The 18,768-nt window shown below is 46.0% G+C and overlaps 1 long non-coding RNA gene across 1 annotated transcript in view; it reads right to left on the bottom strand.

The window, feature by feature from the left end:
* Positions 1-9,697: 9,697 nt before the first annotated feature.
* LOC137535961 (uncharacterized) overlaps positions 9,698-18,768 on the bottom strand; it is a 154,352-nt gene continuing 145,281 nt past the window's right edge. Inside the window, exon 3 of the long non-coding RNA XR_011024490.1 lies at positions 9,698-9,774. This is a non-coding gene — a long non-coding RNA (uncharacterized lncRNA). The remainder of the gene's footprint in view (positions 9,775-18,768) is intronic.

The raw sequence follows: 18,768 nt of genomic DNA, 5'->3' as shown, positions 1-18,768 counted from the left end.
ACCGCTCACCCACCACTGTATAGCATTGTGCTCTGTGTCGCTGCTGGGAACAGTAGTACACCGCTCACCCACCACTGTATAGCATTGTGCTCTGTGTCGCTGCTGGGAACAGTAGTACACCGCTCACCCACCACTGTATAGCATTGTGCTCTGTGTCGCTGCTGGTAATAGTAGTACACCACTCACCCACCACTGTATAGCATTGTGTTCTGTGTCGCTGCTGGGAATAGTAGTACACCGCTCACCCACCACTATATAGCATTTCTGTACTGCCACTGTACTGCTGCCAGTCAGCGTGTACTTTAAGGATAAGTGAAGTGAAGAAGAAATCCTGTGAAAGAGGGAGGGTCAAGGGAAGAGGTGTTTCCCCTGACGGTTCACGTACAGGCCACAGTGGAGCACCGAAGAAAACCCACTCAATACCGCCCATGTTGTCCAGGAAATCAACCCTCACAAATCCAAAAGAACAGGACCAGATAATTAATTGGATGACCTCTCAAGCGTCCAGCAGTGGGTTAAGCAGCACCAGCACATCACGCACGAGGTCCGAGTCCTCAGCCAGTTACAAGGAGCCAGTGGGCACAAAGCTGACACAACCGGCAGCGACACCACGCACACAACTGCCAAATAACCAGTCCGAAGAATTTCCTCAGGACACAATGGGGGATTCGCAGGAGCTATTCCCAGCCCAACAAACTTCCCCCTTTCAAAGGTCAATGGAACAGCCAGAAATGTTGTGCCCGGATTCACAACCATTTACTGTGGGAAATGCACCTGTGATGATCCGCTCAGCTGGCTGCACAGGCAGACAGCTGTTTGTCCATTCCTCTAGTCTGTGGGCTGCAGGTCTCTGGAACAGAGACCTGTCTTTCCATTGCAAGTTTCTGTTCTGTTCTCTTGCTGGGGAATTTGCATACATTCGTTATGCAAATCCCCTACCTACCTTCTTTGATGACTGGCACTATAAGAGCTTTATGTTTCCCAGAATGCTTGGCTGGTCATTTCCCTTCCTTGCTCAGTTCCTGATGGACACTACTGGAGTGTCAGCCATTGCTATCTAGTATAGTTAATTCCTGGGGGTTGCTTTAGGCTCCCCTTCTAGCCCAGTCAGGTTGTATTATCTGTATTGCCTGTTCTGTCTTGTCTTGCCTGTTTGCCATTGTCCTGTCCCTATGGTGGTTGACAGGAAATGGTTCTGATCTATGTTCTTGGAGTATAGCTGGTGCAGCGGTTGCTACCAGCTATCTTTTCTGTTCTGTTTCCGGTGATCGCGCTAGGTACTTTGTGCTAGCGCTGGGGATCCTTCTGTTCTGTTTCCTGGGATCGCGCTAGCTACTTTGTGCGAGCGCTGGGGATCCTTCTGTTCTGTCTTGTCGGTCGCGATTGCGCTGTCACCAACGGCGGGTGATAGCGAATCGTTCTGTCTTGCTGAGATCGCACTAGCCGCTAGCGTTAGCGGCTGTGGATCTTTCTGATCTATGTTCCTGCTTGGATCACACTTGCTCTGGCGGAAGAGCGGTGGATCCTTCCTGCCTAGTTCTTGTTTTTCGTGTGTCTGTCTTGTCCGCGGCGCTTGCTACAGGCTCGGTGAGGTAACCGTTAAGCAAGCGCTCGCGTCCCCTGTTTCATGTTTGTCTGTTTATGGTTAGTTAGGCGTGCTTGTCTCTATTGTGCTTATCACGTGGAGATCGCGCATAACCGCGTGCACTGTTGCGAATGAGTGCGGTGTTCGCGGTTAGCTAGCGGTTGTTATTTTCCGTATCTCCTTATTGTATTTGCTGTGCCTTTGCTACCCTCGTATTCTATTCTGTTCTGCCTTGTGTCACGTCTCGCGATCGCACCTCTCGCGATCGCATTCCTATTTCGTATCTGCTGTTGTGTGTGCGCGGTCGCGGAGTGGCGACTGGATTGGCGCACACACATACAACCTATCCCTTTTGCTCAATCTCATTCACAAACGCCTCTCTTGCGATTGCGTTCTGCGCTTCGTACAATTCCTGTCTGGCACTTGTGGAGGTACAGAGGATTGGTCCCTCTGCACTCCCCAGCGCCATCTGCCGACAGGAATTTCCCTCTACAGGTGCGTAGCACCTTTTGCTGGGTTCCTGCAAATTATACGCTTGTGGAGGATCTCCGCCGTGTCAGCGCACGCGTTGTGCGCTGATCACGGGGAAAGTTCCACAATCGTGACAGCACCGCACACTGAAATGCAAGGCGAGTCCGAGGACTTTAAAACTGAAATCCCAGAGCAAGTTGGGCAGGAGGGGTTTCAATTGCAGGAGGTCGGCCGAGAAGATCTGGAAGACGACGTTGGAGTGAGCTGCGCAGAGGTTGTTCTGGGGAGCTCTACTCCATGGCGGCGGCCCACAATCACATATGACGAGTTTGAGGAGATGGAAGAGTTGGGTTTGGACAATGTGGACACAGACCCAGATTTTGTATGTGAAGGAGAACATCGCCGTCGTAGCAGCACAGATGAGTCTGTTGAAGAACCCACTGCTGCACGAGTTCGCCTTGTGCCACAAGGTAGGCGGCGCGAAATTTCAGGCACCACAAGCGTGGAAGTTCAAGTGAGATGCAAAAGAGGCGCAAACAGAAATCGCCAGCAAGGCAGGTGCTCCAAAGTCTGGCCTTTCTTTGAAGACTGCAGTGAGGATGGTACCATGGTGATTTACAAGGTGTGCAAGACCCGCCTGAGCAGGGGGAAAAATATTAACAACCTCTCCACCACCAGCATGACCCGCCACATGGTATCCAAACATCCCACTCTGTGGGCAAACGCGGCAGGACAGGGTACCAGCAACACTGCCTCCCTTGGGGTCAGCAGACTCACCACCAGACCCTCCTCAGCAGCAGCAGTAGCCCAGCCATTGCGTGGTTCACAACAACATTCACAAACATCAGACGACGCTGACACTGTCACTTTCCGGAATAGTGCTCTTGAGGTCTCCCAGTCTTCATCAAACACAACAACCAACAGCCCTTCAGTGTGCAGCCCTACGGTTCAGTTGTCTGTCTCTGAGATGTTTGAGCGCAAGAGGAAATTGCCAGCAAATGACCCCGGACCATGGCACTAACAGCCAGCATAGCCAAGCTTCTGGCCTGCGAAATGCTGCAATATCGAGTGGTGGAGACAAACAGCTTCAAGGGCATGATGTCAGTGGCCATCCCACGTTACGTGGTTCCCAGCCGCTACCACTTTGCGCGCTCTGCAGTGCCTGAGTTGCATGAGCACGTGGTCAGCAAAATAACCCGAAGCTTGAAGAATGCCGTTGCCTGCAAGGTTCACCTCACCACTGACACCTGGACGAGTGCCTTCGGCCAGGGTCGATACATCTCCCTTACTGCGCACTGGGTGAACTTTGTGGAGCCTGGCAGCGATTCCTCACCTGCTACGGCGCGGGTGTTGCCCACGCCGCAAACAGCTGCACCGCCGTCCCTCCCACTGGATAACAACAGCAGCACCTACCTCTCTGACTCCTTCTCCTCCAACGCATCTCAAAGCTGTACCTCATCCGGAAACGCTAACCCAGCAGCAGTAGGATCGTGGAAGCAGTGCAGCACAGCTGTTGGCATGTGTCAGCAAGCATTGCTGAAGCTGATCTGCCTTGGGGATAAGCAGCACACAGGGGAGGAAATTTGGAGGGGAATAAAGGAACAGACGGATTTGTGGCTGGCACCGCTGGACCTGAAACCGGGCATGGTTGTGTGTGATAATGGGAGTAATCACATTCGCGCTTTAAGGTTTGCTAAGCTGACACACATCCCTTGCCTGGCGCACGTGATGAACCTAGTAGTTCAGCGGTTCCTGAGGACATACCCAGGCGTGGCCGATCTTCTGTTGAAGGTGCGACGAGTGGCCAAACATTGTAGAAATTCCAGTACTGCTTCGGGGGCACTCGCCAAGATGCAGAAGCGCTTCAATCTCCCCCACCATCGCTTGCTGTGTGATGTCCCTACGCGCTGGAATTCTACGTTGCACATGCTAGCCCGCTTTTGCGAGCAGAAGAGTGCAGTGGTCTAGTGGCGCAGTACCGAGGTGCATCCGGACAGCTGCCAAGCTTCTGTGGATCCGATTGGGCCAACATGTTGAACCTCTGCCAAGTCCTCCAAAATTTTGAGCAATCCTTGTTGCTTGTGAGCAGTGACAACTCTTCAGTCAGCATTACCATACCACTGCTGTGTTTACTGAAGAAGTCAATGTTGAAAATCAAGGAAACCGCTGTCATGATGCAACTGGGGGAATCTGAAGGAGAAAACGATCAGCGTGATGATACCAACATCAGGCCATCTGCCTCAGGAAACGCTGGCCCCAGCAGCTATGACGAAGAAGAGGAGGAGGAACAGCTGGAGTTGGAGCAGGAATTTCATGCCACCACTGACGAGGGCCAGAGCGGTGCACATTGGACTTCCACAATTCAGCGCGAATGGTCAGCAGAAGCAGACCAGGAAGAAGGTGACGACTATGATGCATCACAACTATCACAACGCTCACAAGAGGATGATGAGGATTCTGGCAGGACTCTGGCACACATGGCTCAATTCATACTAGACTGCATTAAACGCGACCCACGCATTGTGCGCATTCTGGACAACACCAATTACTGGGTTTATACCCTTCTGGATCCACGGTACAAACACAATGTTCCAAAACTGCTTAAAGAAAGAGTCAGACAGGTCAAAATGGAAGAATACCAGCAGGCCCTTGTGGAGACTTTAGAGAGGAGATTGACATCCTCCCCCTCCTCTAGCCAGTTGTACGCCAACAGACTGACTTCCGCAAACCCAGGACGACCAGGAGGGCAGCAAACAACACAAGCCGCAGCTAGTGCCCTAAAAGGAAATGGTATCGGCAGTGTCCTTGGAGAGGGAAAAATTTCTGACACCCATGCAGCAGCCCACAGAACAGCAAGCGTGCAGATCCACCTCCAACACCGATCGCCTGGAGAAGATGGTCAAGGACTACATGTCAGATGGCGTAGCTGTGTTGAACAATCCATCTGCACCCTTCAACTATTGGGTATCGAAGCTAGACACCTGGCACGAACTGGCAATGTACGCAATAGAGGTGCTGGCTTGCCCGGCAGCCAGCGTTATGTCGGAACGCTGTTTCAGTGCTGTCGGAGGCATCGTCACAGATCGGCGTATCCGCCTCTCCACAGAAAATGCAGACCGTCTGACTCAAATTAAAATGAATCAATCCTGGATTGGAAACGACTACGCAACACTCCCGGACCCCAACCAAGTAACATGAACAATGAACATCTGTGATGGGTTAGCGTTTCCGGTCCCTGTTTATTGAACCTCTCATCTGTATTACATTTATGATTGCATGGCGACAAAATGCATTGCTATCCGCACACTTCTTGTCCTCATGCAAGGCCTGGGTTGCGCCTGAAAGCGTGGCCTTCTCCTCCTGCGCCTCCTCCTGTTCCATCACGTGTGCTGCTGCTGGGTTAGCGTTGCCGGTCCCTTTTTACGGAACCTCTTATCTGTATTACATTTATGACTGCATGGCGACAAAATGCATTGCTATCCGCACGCTTCTTGTCCTCATGCAAGGCCTGGGTTGTTGTGTCTCAAAGCGTGGCCTTCTCCTCCTGCGCCGCCCTCCTCCTGTTCCATCACGTGTGCTGCTGCTGGGTTAGCGTTACCGGTCCCTTTTCCTGGAACCTCTTATCTGTATTACATTTATGACTGCATGGCGACAAAAAGCATGTTACCTGTGCAAAGTAAAATGACATTTTCCGCATTTAAAAGACATTTTTTCCTTTGAAACTTTACAATCAATTTTCTCAAAAACTATAAGCTCTTTTTCAAATATTTTTTTCCCTCTTGTACCCACTCCCAAGGTGCACATACCCTGCAAATTTGGGGTATGTAGCATGTAAGGAAGCTTTACAAAGCACGAAAGTTCGGGTCCCCATTGACTTCCATTATGTTCGGAGTTTGGCGCGAACACCTGAACATCGAGGCCATGTTCGGCGAACGTTCGCGAACCCGAACATCCAGGTGTTCGCCCAACACTACTGTATTCGTGGGCAAAGTTGTGAGTGAGCTGACTTCCTTGGATAAGAAGCAGCCCCACTCATGAATGGTCTCGGGATGCTTTACTGTTAGACAGGGTTGACGGTAGCACCCACCTTTCGTTCTCTGGACAACCATTTTGCCAGATGCCCCAAACATTTGAAAAGGGGCTTCATCAGAGAAGATGACTTTAGCCTGGTCCTCAGCAGTCAAATCTCTGTACCTTTTGCAGAATTTCAGCCTGTCCCTGATGTTTTTCTTGGAGAGAAATGGCTTATTTGCTACCATTCTTGACACCAAGGCCAGCATACAACATTCTTCGCCTCACTCTGCATGCAGATGCACTCACACCTACCTGCTGCAGGCTCTGCACTGGTGGTACACCAATCTTACAGCTGAATCATCTTTAGAAGACAGTCCATGGAACTTGCTGGACTTCCTTGGGAACCAGCAGTGGCTGGATAGTGTACTGGTGAAGAGCTCTACCACCAACACAGGAGACTAGGGTTTGAATCTCGGCTCTTCCCGTTCAGTAAGCCAGACCTCAGGGAAGAGACCTTGGGCAAGACTCCCGGACACTGCTACTTCCCACTGAGTGTGCCATGTTGGCTGCAGCTCTGGAGGTTTCAGTCTGCTAGGAGTAAAGTTTTAAATATAAATGTTCTGTGTTTTGTCTAAAGCCTTCTTCACACCAATTGAATTGTTCCCAAAGTTCTTAATTTAGGTGCTATTTCAGTAGTAGCAATAACCTAGCATGTGTAGCCATTTTTATGCAACACAATGATGACTGCACGTTTCCTTACAGGTAATCATGGTTAATAGAGGAACAACAATAATTTCAAGCATCACCCTCATTTTAAAGCATCCAGTCTTATTATAATTCAATCTGCATGATAGAATGATATCCAGCCTTATGCACATCACGTGTGTTAAGGAGAAGATTACTGAAAAGATCTCAGCAGGTCCTTTCGTGGTAGAAATGAAATACAGCGGAAATGTTTTTTGCCGATTAACTTCATCTTCATGGCAAAGAAAGAGTTTGCAATCCATCTGATCACTCTGCATAACATTGAGTACAGTAAATGCAAATTGCCACCATAAAAACAAGCAGCAAACTTTGTGAAATCCAGTAATTGTCGCGTTATCAAAACGTTTGGTCGTGACTGTAGCCAAGCCATACAGTATAGGTAAGCTAGATGTAATATCCATGTACAGCAGCCCCCTCTTTACCATGTGTTGCTCACTTCCTTTTTCATGTGCAATTTCATCTTCCAAATTTAGCAATCCCTCTTCCATGTCCAGCTGTCCCTTAATGCTAAGCTGCCCAAGGGCCGGTCCTTTATTGCTTTTGCGGAAATGTAGCCCTGACATATATCCAGATATAGCTTCCAGTATAGGTAGCCAGTAATACCCCCAGTACAGGTAGCTAGTAGTGCCCACAGTATAGGTAGCCAATAGTGCCTCCAGTATAGGTAGCAAGACATAGTCCCCTCACCAAACAGAGCACAGAGGAGCGAAAGGTAATTAACTCACCTTCCAAGCTGGGAGAGGCACACGTGATCGGTCTTCCTGTTTGGGCTCCTGGACTTCAATAGCTGCAGTGGCATTGGTTATCACGTAAATCACCATGGGGCTAGTCAAATTATAGCAGAAGTCCTGCAGCCATGGAAACCAGGACACTGAAGTGTAGACTTGATTGCGCGTGTCTCCCCTGGCCTGGGTGGTAAGTTACTTAACTCTCACTCCACTGCTCTATTTCTGCATGCACCCAACTTCTCCTCCCCTCCAGGCCCGTGCTGCTCATCTTCATTTTGAGGTACATGTGAATTGAAATGGAGAATTAACAATCCCTGGTAAAATTGGAATATACTAATAGTTTTATAACTGCTCAAAAAAAAGGGAACACAGCTGGTCTTGGGTTCCTCCTAATGCAAGACAATGCTAGACCTCATGTGGCTGGAGTGTGTCAGCAGTTCCTGCAAGATGAAAGTATGGATGCTATGAACTGGCCTGCCCGTTCCCCAGATCTGAATCCAATGAGGGGCATGAAGTTTCTCTCAATCCACCACGTAACACCAGACTGTCCAGGAGTTGGTAGATGCTTTAGTTGATGTCTGGGAGGATATCCCTCAAGAGACCACCCGCAACCTCATCAAGAGCTTTCCCAGGCATTGTAGGGAGGTCATAAAGGCACGTGGAGGCCACACACACCCACTACTGAGCCTCATTTTGTCTTGTTTTAAGGACATTACATCAAAGTTGGATCAGCTTGTAATGTTTTTTTTCCACTTATTTTTGAGTGTGAATCCAAATCCAGACCTCCATGGGTTGATAAATTTGATTTCAATTGATCATTTTTGTGTGATTTTGTTGTCAGTACATTAAATGTAATGTAAAGAACAATGTATTAAATAAGAATATTTCATTCATTCAGATCTAGGATGTCTTAATTTTGTGTTCCCTTTATTTTTATTTTATTATTTTTTTTGAGCAGTGAATATAATGGAAGTCTATATTTTTCTTTTAAACCAAAATAAAGTCTGATCGATAAATTAAAAGTAACAGCTTAATACTTTAAACTATTGTATACTGTATATTGGTGATATCAGTCTCTAACACTAGATTGTGCAGACAGCTTTGTTCCTTTTTGAAACAGACATACAGCAGTAAACATAATGATGAAGGCTTAGTGACAAAAAAAGCTAAAGCTTCACTTCACAGTGACTTGTTCTCTGGCCTTTCTGTGCAGGAAGATCAGACATTACAGCCAACTCATTTAGGAAGAAAACAAAAAAAAATCTGGAAGATTGGCATGTTTATTCTTTTGCTATAGTTGCCAGTTTTGACAGATTAAAGAAACCTCTGCATAAAAAAAGCTCTATTAAGGATTTTTCCTTTTGTAGGCCATCAACAATGGCATTTTAGTTTCCAGTAAGGAAGTTGTCTGCTACATCTACAGAATACATGTGCCAGGTGCTTAAAAGTCAGCAGGTGCTGAGTGTTATGGCTGAAGGACAAGTCATTAATCTTTAGGTAAAATGCAAAATTCTTGTTTTCAGAACGGAACAACACAAACTAGGATTATGCTGAGAAATCCCATCTCTCTCTCTCTCACACACACACACCATACAATTTTTTAAATAACATTTCAACTCAAGAATTGCAATCAATTTTTCTGACTGATTGTAACATTTCAAAAGTGTGACCAATGTACCACACTCATATATTCTCCAATCTTGAATACAATTTTTGAAAACTCAGAAAAAAATTGATTGGACATCAAGTACATCAAGTAGCTGACAATCTACCACACCATTCATTTTCATAAAAAGTAATCAGAAAAATCCAACACTCCCAACCTTCATTTATATCAAATAAAAACAAGAAATTCAATCAAATGTCTCGAATGCATTAACATTTTTTGCGACAACCAATCATATTTCAAATTGGTGTCAAATTGTATCTTTTAATTGTATAGTGGCCACCTTTACACACACACACACACTTGACATGAGGTATGTTTTGCACAGACTTCAGTATGCTAACCCTGTCTGGTACCATAACCCCCCATGTCATCCAACCGTTTACCTACTAATTGCCTAACCTTAGCCCTCCTTTATTGGCAGGCAACTATCATCATTGCCTAAAGCTGCCTATATGCTATAAAATACCTTGACAGGCAGTGTTGCACCATAGGAATAGAACACCTGGGAGGAAGACGACCGGTCTCGTGCGTCCTCATGGATCCTGGAGAAGTGAGTTAAAGAGTACCAGAGATAACATGTGACATGATGAGATAGACATCTACATATACAGTGGCAAGCATACAGACATCTATGCTGTGCTCTTTTTTTTCCCGGCTTGAAAGAGTTTATAATTAGCTATGGAACTATGGAAAATATAAAAAAGTCAATAGTTCATTTATTTTCACTCTGGGACTTTTGAGACACTGCAATTGAGCAGAGACTTTGAAACATTAAATCTGCTTTGTAAATGTTTATACATAAAATAAAACCTTGAGATATCTAAAAAAAAAAGTAATTTTTAGGAGTGGAAGGACAGATCCAATTGTTTATCTCATTAGTTTATTTTAATCTCTGGTTCACTTAAGGGATCCTACACCAATAAAGCACATGACCTGCGGACCTCAGTAACACACACTTCCATTGGGAGTCAAAGATTGGAAATCTAGTGCTAGTCTGTTTATGCTGCATAACCGCTGTAAATAAACTATAACATTTTGGAGTACCGTATTTTTCGCCGTATAAGACGCACTTTTTCTCCCCCAAAAATGGGGAGAAAAAGTCCCTGCGTCTTATACGGCAAAGGCAGGGAATCCCCAACTTAATAACGCCCGCCGTTCCGAACCGCCGACCCGCCGCCATGTTGGGGATTCCCTGCCTGCTATCCCCATGCCTGCCCGAGTCTCCTGGCCCCCCCGGGTGGAGTGTTAATAGCGGCGGCAACTTATCTTTGGCAGGCTCCTGCGCTGATCCTATATCATCGCGCTGCCCCCCCGCTAGCCTCCTCTGCCTCCCCCCTCTGTATCTGCCCCCCCCCCGGGTGAATGAATAAGTATCAGCAGCTTACCTCCGCAGTGCGCCCGCGATGACTGCAGACGTCCGTCTTCCAGGCACTTCTCGCTCTAGAGGCCGGCTTTGAACTGCGCGTCATCAATTCAAGCCGGCCACTAGAGCGAGAAGTGCCTGGAAGCCGGACGTCTGCAGTCATCGCGGGCACACTGCGGAGGTAAGCTGCCGATACTTATTCATTCACCCGGGGGGGCCAGATACAGAGGGGGGAGGCAGAGGAGGCTAGCGGGGGGGGGGGGGGCAGCGCGATGATATAGGATCAGCGCAGGAGCCTGCCAAAGGTAAGTTGCCGCCGCTATTGACACTCCATCCGGGGGGGCCAGGAGACGCAGGTGGGAGGGAGGAAGGCTGGGGGGGGGGTAGAGGACATATGGGGGGCACTGGAGGACATATGGGGGGCACTGGAGGACATATGGGGGGCACTGGAGGACATATGGGGGGCACTGGAGGACGTATGGGGGGCACAGGAGGACATATAGGGGCACAGGAGCACATATGAGGACACACAGAAGGACACATGGGGGGCACAGAAGGACACGTGGGGGGGGGCACATGAGGACACAGGACACATGGGGGGGCACAGAAGGACACATGGGGGGCACATTAGGACACACAGGAGGACACATGGGAGGTACAGAAGGACACATGGGGGCACAGGAGGACACATGGGGGGCACAGAAGGACACGTGGGGGGTACATGAGGACACAGGACACATGGGGGGCACAGAAGGACACATGGGGGGCACATTAGGACACACAGGACGACACATGGGAGGTACAGAAGGACACATGGGGGCACATGAGGACACATGGGGGCACAGGAGGACACATGGGGGCACAGGAGGACACATGGGGGCACAGGAGGACACACAGAAGGACACATGAGGATATGGGGGGCACAGGAGCACACATGAGGACACACAAGGATATGTACAAGACGCTCCTGGAATATGGACGCACCAGGTTTAGTATTTTTTTTTCCTGGTTTTTGCCCTCTAAACCTGGGTGCGTCTTATATTCCGGAGCGTCTTATACGGCGCGAAATACGGATTGGTCGAGTCTGCATTGGTATGACAAATTTCACTTTAAAGGGAACCTGAAGCGAGCGGTGTATGGTAGCTGTCATATTTTTTTTTTTAAACAATACCAGTTGCCTGGCTGTCCTGCTGATCCTCTGCCTCAAATACTTTCAGTGATAGAAGAAGAAAAGCGTCGGCACTACAGTATTTGCGCTGAATTTGAAAGGATATAGCATATAACACACACCTCTTCATCCACACTTCTGGTATTGATAGCGTGCTCTGATAGATTAGAAGTTGCAATACAATAAAATCTGGAGGCAGCCTCCGTAGAAGCGCAGATTTTGCGTGAAACGGCTTAAGGCTATTTGTGCCCAGCACCCACCGCCACCACACCACCTCAGACAATGGTATGTTCATGCATGTTTACGTTGAATGAATATTTTTGATGCCACAATTTGAAGATACACTGTCTTGGATTGTTTACATGTGTTCCACTGCACTCTGGATTAAATAGCAATAGAAGCAGTGCCAATTGTCTCCCTCCCCTCAAATACTTTCAGCCATAGACCCTAAACAAGCACTCATTAGATCAGGTATTTCTGACAAGATTGTCAGATCTAGCGAGATTAGCTGCATGCTTGTTTCTGGTGTGATTCAGGCACTACTACAGCCGAACAGATCAGCAGGACTGCCAGGCAACTAGTATTGTTTAAAAGGAAAGGCAGCCTCCACATACTCACTTCAGGTTCCCTTTAAATTAACCCCTTTGCTGCACACTCTGAAAGGGGAGGGGGGGCACGTGACTACCTGTAGTGAAAAGGGGGGTGTCTTTTGGTTACCTATACTGCAGGGGTCATCTGGTTACCTATAATGGGGGGGGGAGGGTGGAATTCTGGCTACCTATATTGAGGGGGCATCTAGAAACCTATATCTGGTGGGAAATTGTTTGGCTTCTTGTTGTATAATGGGGGGGGGCGGGGGGTCCGGCAATCTACACTGTGGGTAATCATCTGGCTACCTATACTAGGTGGGTGTTACCGATACTATAACCTATACTGGGGAAGGGGGGTATCATTTGGCTACTAATACTGGGTGGAATCATTTGGCTACCTTTACTGGGCAGAATAATTTGTCTACAAATACTGGGAAGAAACAACTGCCTACTTTTTTTTGGGGGGGGGGGGGGGGGGCAACTGGCTGTATATGCTGGGGGAAATAAACTGTCTACCTATCTAGGGGTGAGGGTGGCATCTGTCAATTAATATGGGGGGGGATCATGGCTAATATTGAGGTGAGGGGTGATCTTGCCTCCTATACTGGGTAAAGTATTCAGGTTAGGCCTCATTCACACAGGAGGCTGCATCTCAGCATGGAAGTGCTCAGCTATAACATATTGCTGTTTGTAGCATTACATAGCGTTAGAAGTGTTCCATCAAGGTGTTACAAACTCTGCCATTCAGCTGCATGTAACAGCAGCCGAAAGACACTCATGGCTGGCAGCTGAGAGGCTGAACTGCCAGACAAGCTTGCAGTTCAGCCTCCCATGTAAATGAAGCCTTAAACTGTTGAGTTGGCACTTTGCGATAAATAAGTGGGGTTTTGGGTTGCAGTTTAGGCACTGTATCTAAAAGGTTTGCCACCACTGTCCTAGCCTTTCTTATCAATGCCTAATTCGAATCTTATGCAGGCACATTACTTCACCTTATCCACAATTATCTCCACTCCACAATTATCTCCACTGAGATTCCATTAATAATAATATATGTCAATTGAGATATTTTAACTTCCTATATTAGAAGCATTATTTAGGTTTATTAATCTTTTTATTGTAATTCACTACATAAGCATTACTTATTTATGTTTGTTTATTTATTCATTGTATTCACACAAACTGAGCTGTGAGAGGCTCAATACTACCTAAATAGGGTTTTGCATATTCAGTGTATCTATATACGGTTTCTGCATATACAAACTAAGCTAATAATATAGATTACTGTACCCTTTAACCACTTCGCCGCCCGGGTACAGTATATCTACGCTCCTTTGGACTTCAGTTCCCCAGCCGGAGCTACCGCTTCTGCCGCTGCTGTCAGCGCTCCCGCTTGCACGTGCGCACACTCCCGCGATCGTGCACGCCGCCGCCCGCTCGTCTGGAGATCAATGAATGGGAAAAACCATTCCTGTTTGTTGATCTCTTCCCCCCAGCAATGATCGGCTGCTTCTATGAGAAGCAGTGCGATCATTGTTAAAAAAAATACAGTTTTCCAGCCTCCCTGAACTTCCTGCAAGCGTACTTGCTACGCTTGCAGGACACATTTACAAAAAATTACTGTGGCCATCTTGTAGCCAAAAAGTAACACTACACCCAAAACCATTTTTCACATACAAATACATTAGTTTACAATATAAAAAGCAGAAGTTGGAGGAGCACTCATCCATAGGAAGGAACTGTTGTGTGCCCAAGCCTTGGATCCCTGTATCCTCAGAATCCTCAGTAGTCAAATGTAGAAAGGAGGCTGGCACCACCAGAAGTAGAAAAGTAAAAATTAGCTCTTTATTGATCAGTCATAAAATGACAGCATGGTCAAAAATAAGGCTTTGGCGGCGACAGCCCGCTGTTTCGAGCTGTTATAGCTCTTTCTCAAGCCGAACAGCCCATACAATGTTAGCAACAATGACCACACCCTTATATACTGGTCTATGTATCAATTAGCCAATCATTTCAAAATCAGAAACACCAATCAGAGTGCAAGGGCATGTGGATGGACCTGATGGGGAACAGGCAGTGTGTGATGTCATCAAAACATACCTCACAGTCAGCTGACCAAGGACAGCCCATCGCAGCATGGCAGAGAAAGTTCCACATGTAAAAGCAGGAAGTGCATTGTAAACAAAGATCACATGCACCAATAGGGACAGGCTCCAACAGCCCACCCATCTTAATATGGCATGGTAAACGCGTACAAATGTCCGCATAATACGCGTCCTATAGACGTGATATCAATGCATAATAGCCGCCGTAATTCGCCATCCAAACGCATTATCAAAACAATGCGTACAAAAAGACGCATAATGCGTAATAATGGACGCTAGATAACCGCATACCGCTACGAATGCCAACGCAATAATAATGCGTACAAACCGACGTAAAAACACCCCCTGGCCGCATAACTCTATAATGGACGCGTACAAAAAGACGCATAACGCGTGGTACTGAACGCAACATAGTCGCATACTGTTCATACCAAATGCCACATTAATGCGAAAAAAAACGTCGCAAAAATGCCTTCAGGGCGCATAAAAAATGGATGCGCAAAAAGAGGATATAATGCATAGCATCATGGCAGGACTCAAATCAAGTCACGCCTAGAACTAATGCCCAACATTATACACGTGGAAATCGCATAACTAGAGAGAACAATTCTCACCAGGCCACAAAGTTCTTCCCTCCATCAGCTCACAGGGACTAAAGAAAAAGAAGAAGAAAAAAACTCATCACTGCAAAAAGTATCAAAGTATTCAAAAATATTATAATGCTCCCAACCAGTACTCCACACCCCCTAGCACAGCATAATAGCTGCCTCTTATCATAGTAAATATCCCACATCACTATTTACAGATTCAACAGGAAAATTAAACACAAAAACTTAGATCGTATTCCCTATTAAGTCCTCCCTTTCCCATCACATGCAACCTTTTAATCCACCAGGCCTCTCTTTTGGCCAACTCATCCTGTCTATTTAATCTCCCTCGCCAATTACTCGGAACACTGTCAATAACCTGAACTTTAAATTGGGACAAATTGTGTCTAGCTGAAACAAAATGGCTAGACACAGCCTGGGTCATATCCTTGCCACGTATGGCTGTCTTATGGCCAGACATTCTGACCTTCAAAGCATTGGTGGTCATACCCACAAATCCCAATCCACAGGGGCATTTAATTAAATACACTACGTAACTAGAATCACAGGTATATCTGTGTCTAACCTTTTTCTTTAGTCCCTGTGAGCTGATGGAGGGAAGAACTTTGTGGCCTGGTGAGAATTGTTCTCTCTAGTTATGCGATTTCCACGTGTATAATGTTGGGCATTAGTTCTAGGCGTGACTTGATTTGAGTCCCGCCATGATGCTATGCATTATATCCTCTTTTTGTGCATCCATTTTTTATGCGCCCTGAAGGCATTTTTGCGACGTTTTTTTTCGCATTAATGTGGCATTTGTTATGAACAGTATGCGACTATGTTGCGTTCAGTACCACGCGTTGTGTCTTTTTGTACGCGTCCATTATAGAGTTATGCGGCCAGGGGGCGTTTTTACGTCGGTTTGTACGCATTATTATTGCGTTGGCATTAGTAGCGGTATGCGGTTATCTAGCGTCCATTATTACGCATTATGCGTCTTTTTGTACGCATTGTTTTGATAATGCGTTTGGATGGCGAATTACGGCGGCTATTATGCATTGATATCGCGTCTATAGGACGCGTATTATGCGGACATTTGTATACGTTTACCATGCCATATTAAGATGGGTGGGCTGTTGGAGCCTGTCCCTATTGGTGCATGTGATCTTTGTTTACAATGCACTTCCTGCTTTTACATGTGGAACTTTCTCTGCCATGCTGCGATGGGCTGTCCTTAGTCAGCTGACTGGGAGGTATGTTTTGATGACATCACACACTGCCTGTTCCCCATCAGGTCCATCCACATGCCCTTGCACTCTGATTGGTGTTTCTGATTTTGAAATGATTGGCTAATTGATACATAGACCAGTATATAAGGGTGTGGTCATTGTTGCTAACATTGTATGGGCTGTTCGGCTTGAGAAAGAGCTATAACAGCTCGAAACAGCGGGCTGTCGCCGCCAAAGCCTTATTTTTGACCATGCTGTCATTTTATGACTGATCAATAAAGAGCTAATTTTTACTTTTCTACTTCTGGTGGTGCCAGCCTCCTTTCTACATTTAGTTTACAATATAAAATTAACTCACTAACTCCCACACTCCCCAATTTTTTTTGTAATAAGAAAAAAATAAAAAAAATTACAATAAAAAACAACAAAAAAAAACATAAATAGTTACCTTAGGGACTGAAATCTTTAAATATTTATATCAAGAGGGTATAACACGATTACTTTATAAATTATGGACTTGTAATTAGGGATGGACGCAAAACTGAAAAAAATGCACCTTTATTTCCAAATAAAATATTGGCGCCAAACATTGTGATAGGGACATAATTTAAATGGTGTAATAACCGGGACAAATGGGCAAATAAATTACATGGATTTTAATTACAGTAGTATGCATTATTTAAAAACTATAATGGGCGAAAGCTGAAAAATTATTTTTTTTCCAAATGTTTTCCTATTTCCCAATAAAACACATTTAGAATAAAATAATTCTTGGCATAATGTCCCACCTAAAGAAAGCCTAATTGGTGGCGAAAAAAACAAGATATTGTTCATTTCATTGCGATAAGTAATGATAAAGTTATAGGCGAATGAATGTAAGGAGCGCTGAAAGGAGAAAATTGCTCGGATGCTAAAGGGGTAAAACCCCTCCGTTGTGAAGCGGTTAAAGGGGCATACTTTTATTGTTGTATATGATTAGAACTAATATGTGAAAAAAAGGTTCAAGTGACTTTTAGCCGTGTGATCTTACTATGTCAAAACAAATACTTTGTTTTTAGGTTATCTGTTTTATTGACCTGAGGAAGCGGACTGTGTCCTGTGAAACGCGTTGTCTACAGCATAGCCGCTTACTTTTAATAAAGACTCCTTTTTTCACCTATATGAAACCTCGCATTACTACTAATATAATATGAGGCCTCACCGTGGCGCAAGTGTCTAGTATAATATACTTAGCATGCAAACCATATTGGAAGCTAAAGTTCCTCCTAGTTTAATAAATGTTAGCACTTGTCTTGGATGCAGGGCATGCATTTTTCAGTCTGGCAGAGGCGGCGTATGCCTGTGCGATTAACCATTCAATTGCAACATGTGTTTAGGGATGCACAGCCTTTTCCCCCACCTTTCCTTAACTTTGCAACTATGTAACTGTCAGGTTAGCTGCTCCCAGCCCCTCCTCCTGAGTTTCCTGTTTGCATGATAAGTAGTAGCAGATTTGCATATGATTTGCATCTGAATTGAATGTGAAGTGTGCAGAAAATCTATTTAGGTGCTGCACACTGAGCTGGTGGTCATTTCAGATGCAGCCTAAGTGGTATGCGCTGGCGTTCCCCTCACTAGCAATGGGCAAAGTTGACACGGCCCGGGTCGCCAGGTTGCGGACCGTGGGTCAAATTCCTTTCTTTTGAACCCCCCCCCCCCTCCCTTGCTCCCTGCAGATTCACAAGCAGGCGATAAGCAAGGGGCTAAAACTCACCTAATCTCCGCCTACAGCACCTGGTCTCCATGGTCACAGGGTGTGACATGCTGTCAGGACGTGCCAATATGTAATACGGTAGCACATCCAGACGGCAAATCACATGATGCCCTGTTGCTATGGAGGTGCAACACTGGAAGCAGAGATTAGGTGAGAGTTAACCCACGCTTATTGCCAGCTCGTGACTCTGCAGGGATTAACAGCGCTTGTGGGCCGGATATGGCCCATGGGCCGTAGTTTGCCCAGAGCTGGTCTAACTCCAACTCTCATCATTTCCTACAGCCCCAGATCAAGGCTTATAACTAACCATTAATAAAGCAAATATTTCCCCCAACATTCATTATTTCTTCACCAACTTCAACTCGTAAGCATCAATGATAACTTTCCTATACCAAAAATAATGCTTATTTCTGCATCAAAGTGATGTGTGGAATACCAAAACAATGCTAAAACCTGTTTTTGTTTTTACTTGCAATTTGTTAATTTGATTAATTAGACCTATCTATATATGCTGCTGCTGCAACCCAGGTTTTCCCCCCACATAATAGGCAACTAAAAAAAAAATCCAATCCTGGCTTGAGGAATCTTATGTTCTCTAGTATTCATTGTGCTCTAACTTTAATAAAGAAATCAATCCCCTAGTTATTTAGGATTTAGACATACAGGAAACATAGTTTAAGTAGCAAAGGACTGGAGCATATTTTAGTGCAATCTGCAAGTTTTCAATTGTGCGTGCCATCACAC

The sequence above is a fragment of the Hyperolius riggenbachi genome, chromosome 10 (genome assembly GCF_040937935.1).
Source record: "Hyperolius riggenbachi isolate aHypRig1 chromosome 10, aHypRig1.pri, whole genome shotgun sequence".
In the NCBI taxonomy this organism is placed as follows: Eukaryota; Metazoa; Chordata; class Amphibia; order Anura; family Hyperoliidae; genus Hyperolius; species Hyperolius riggenbachi.
This window is presented reverse-complemented; position numbering and strand designations above follow the sequence as displayed.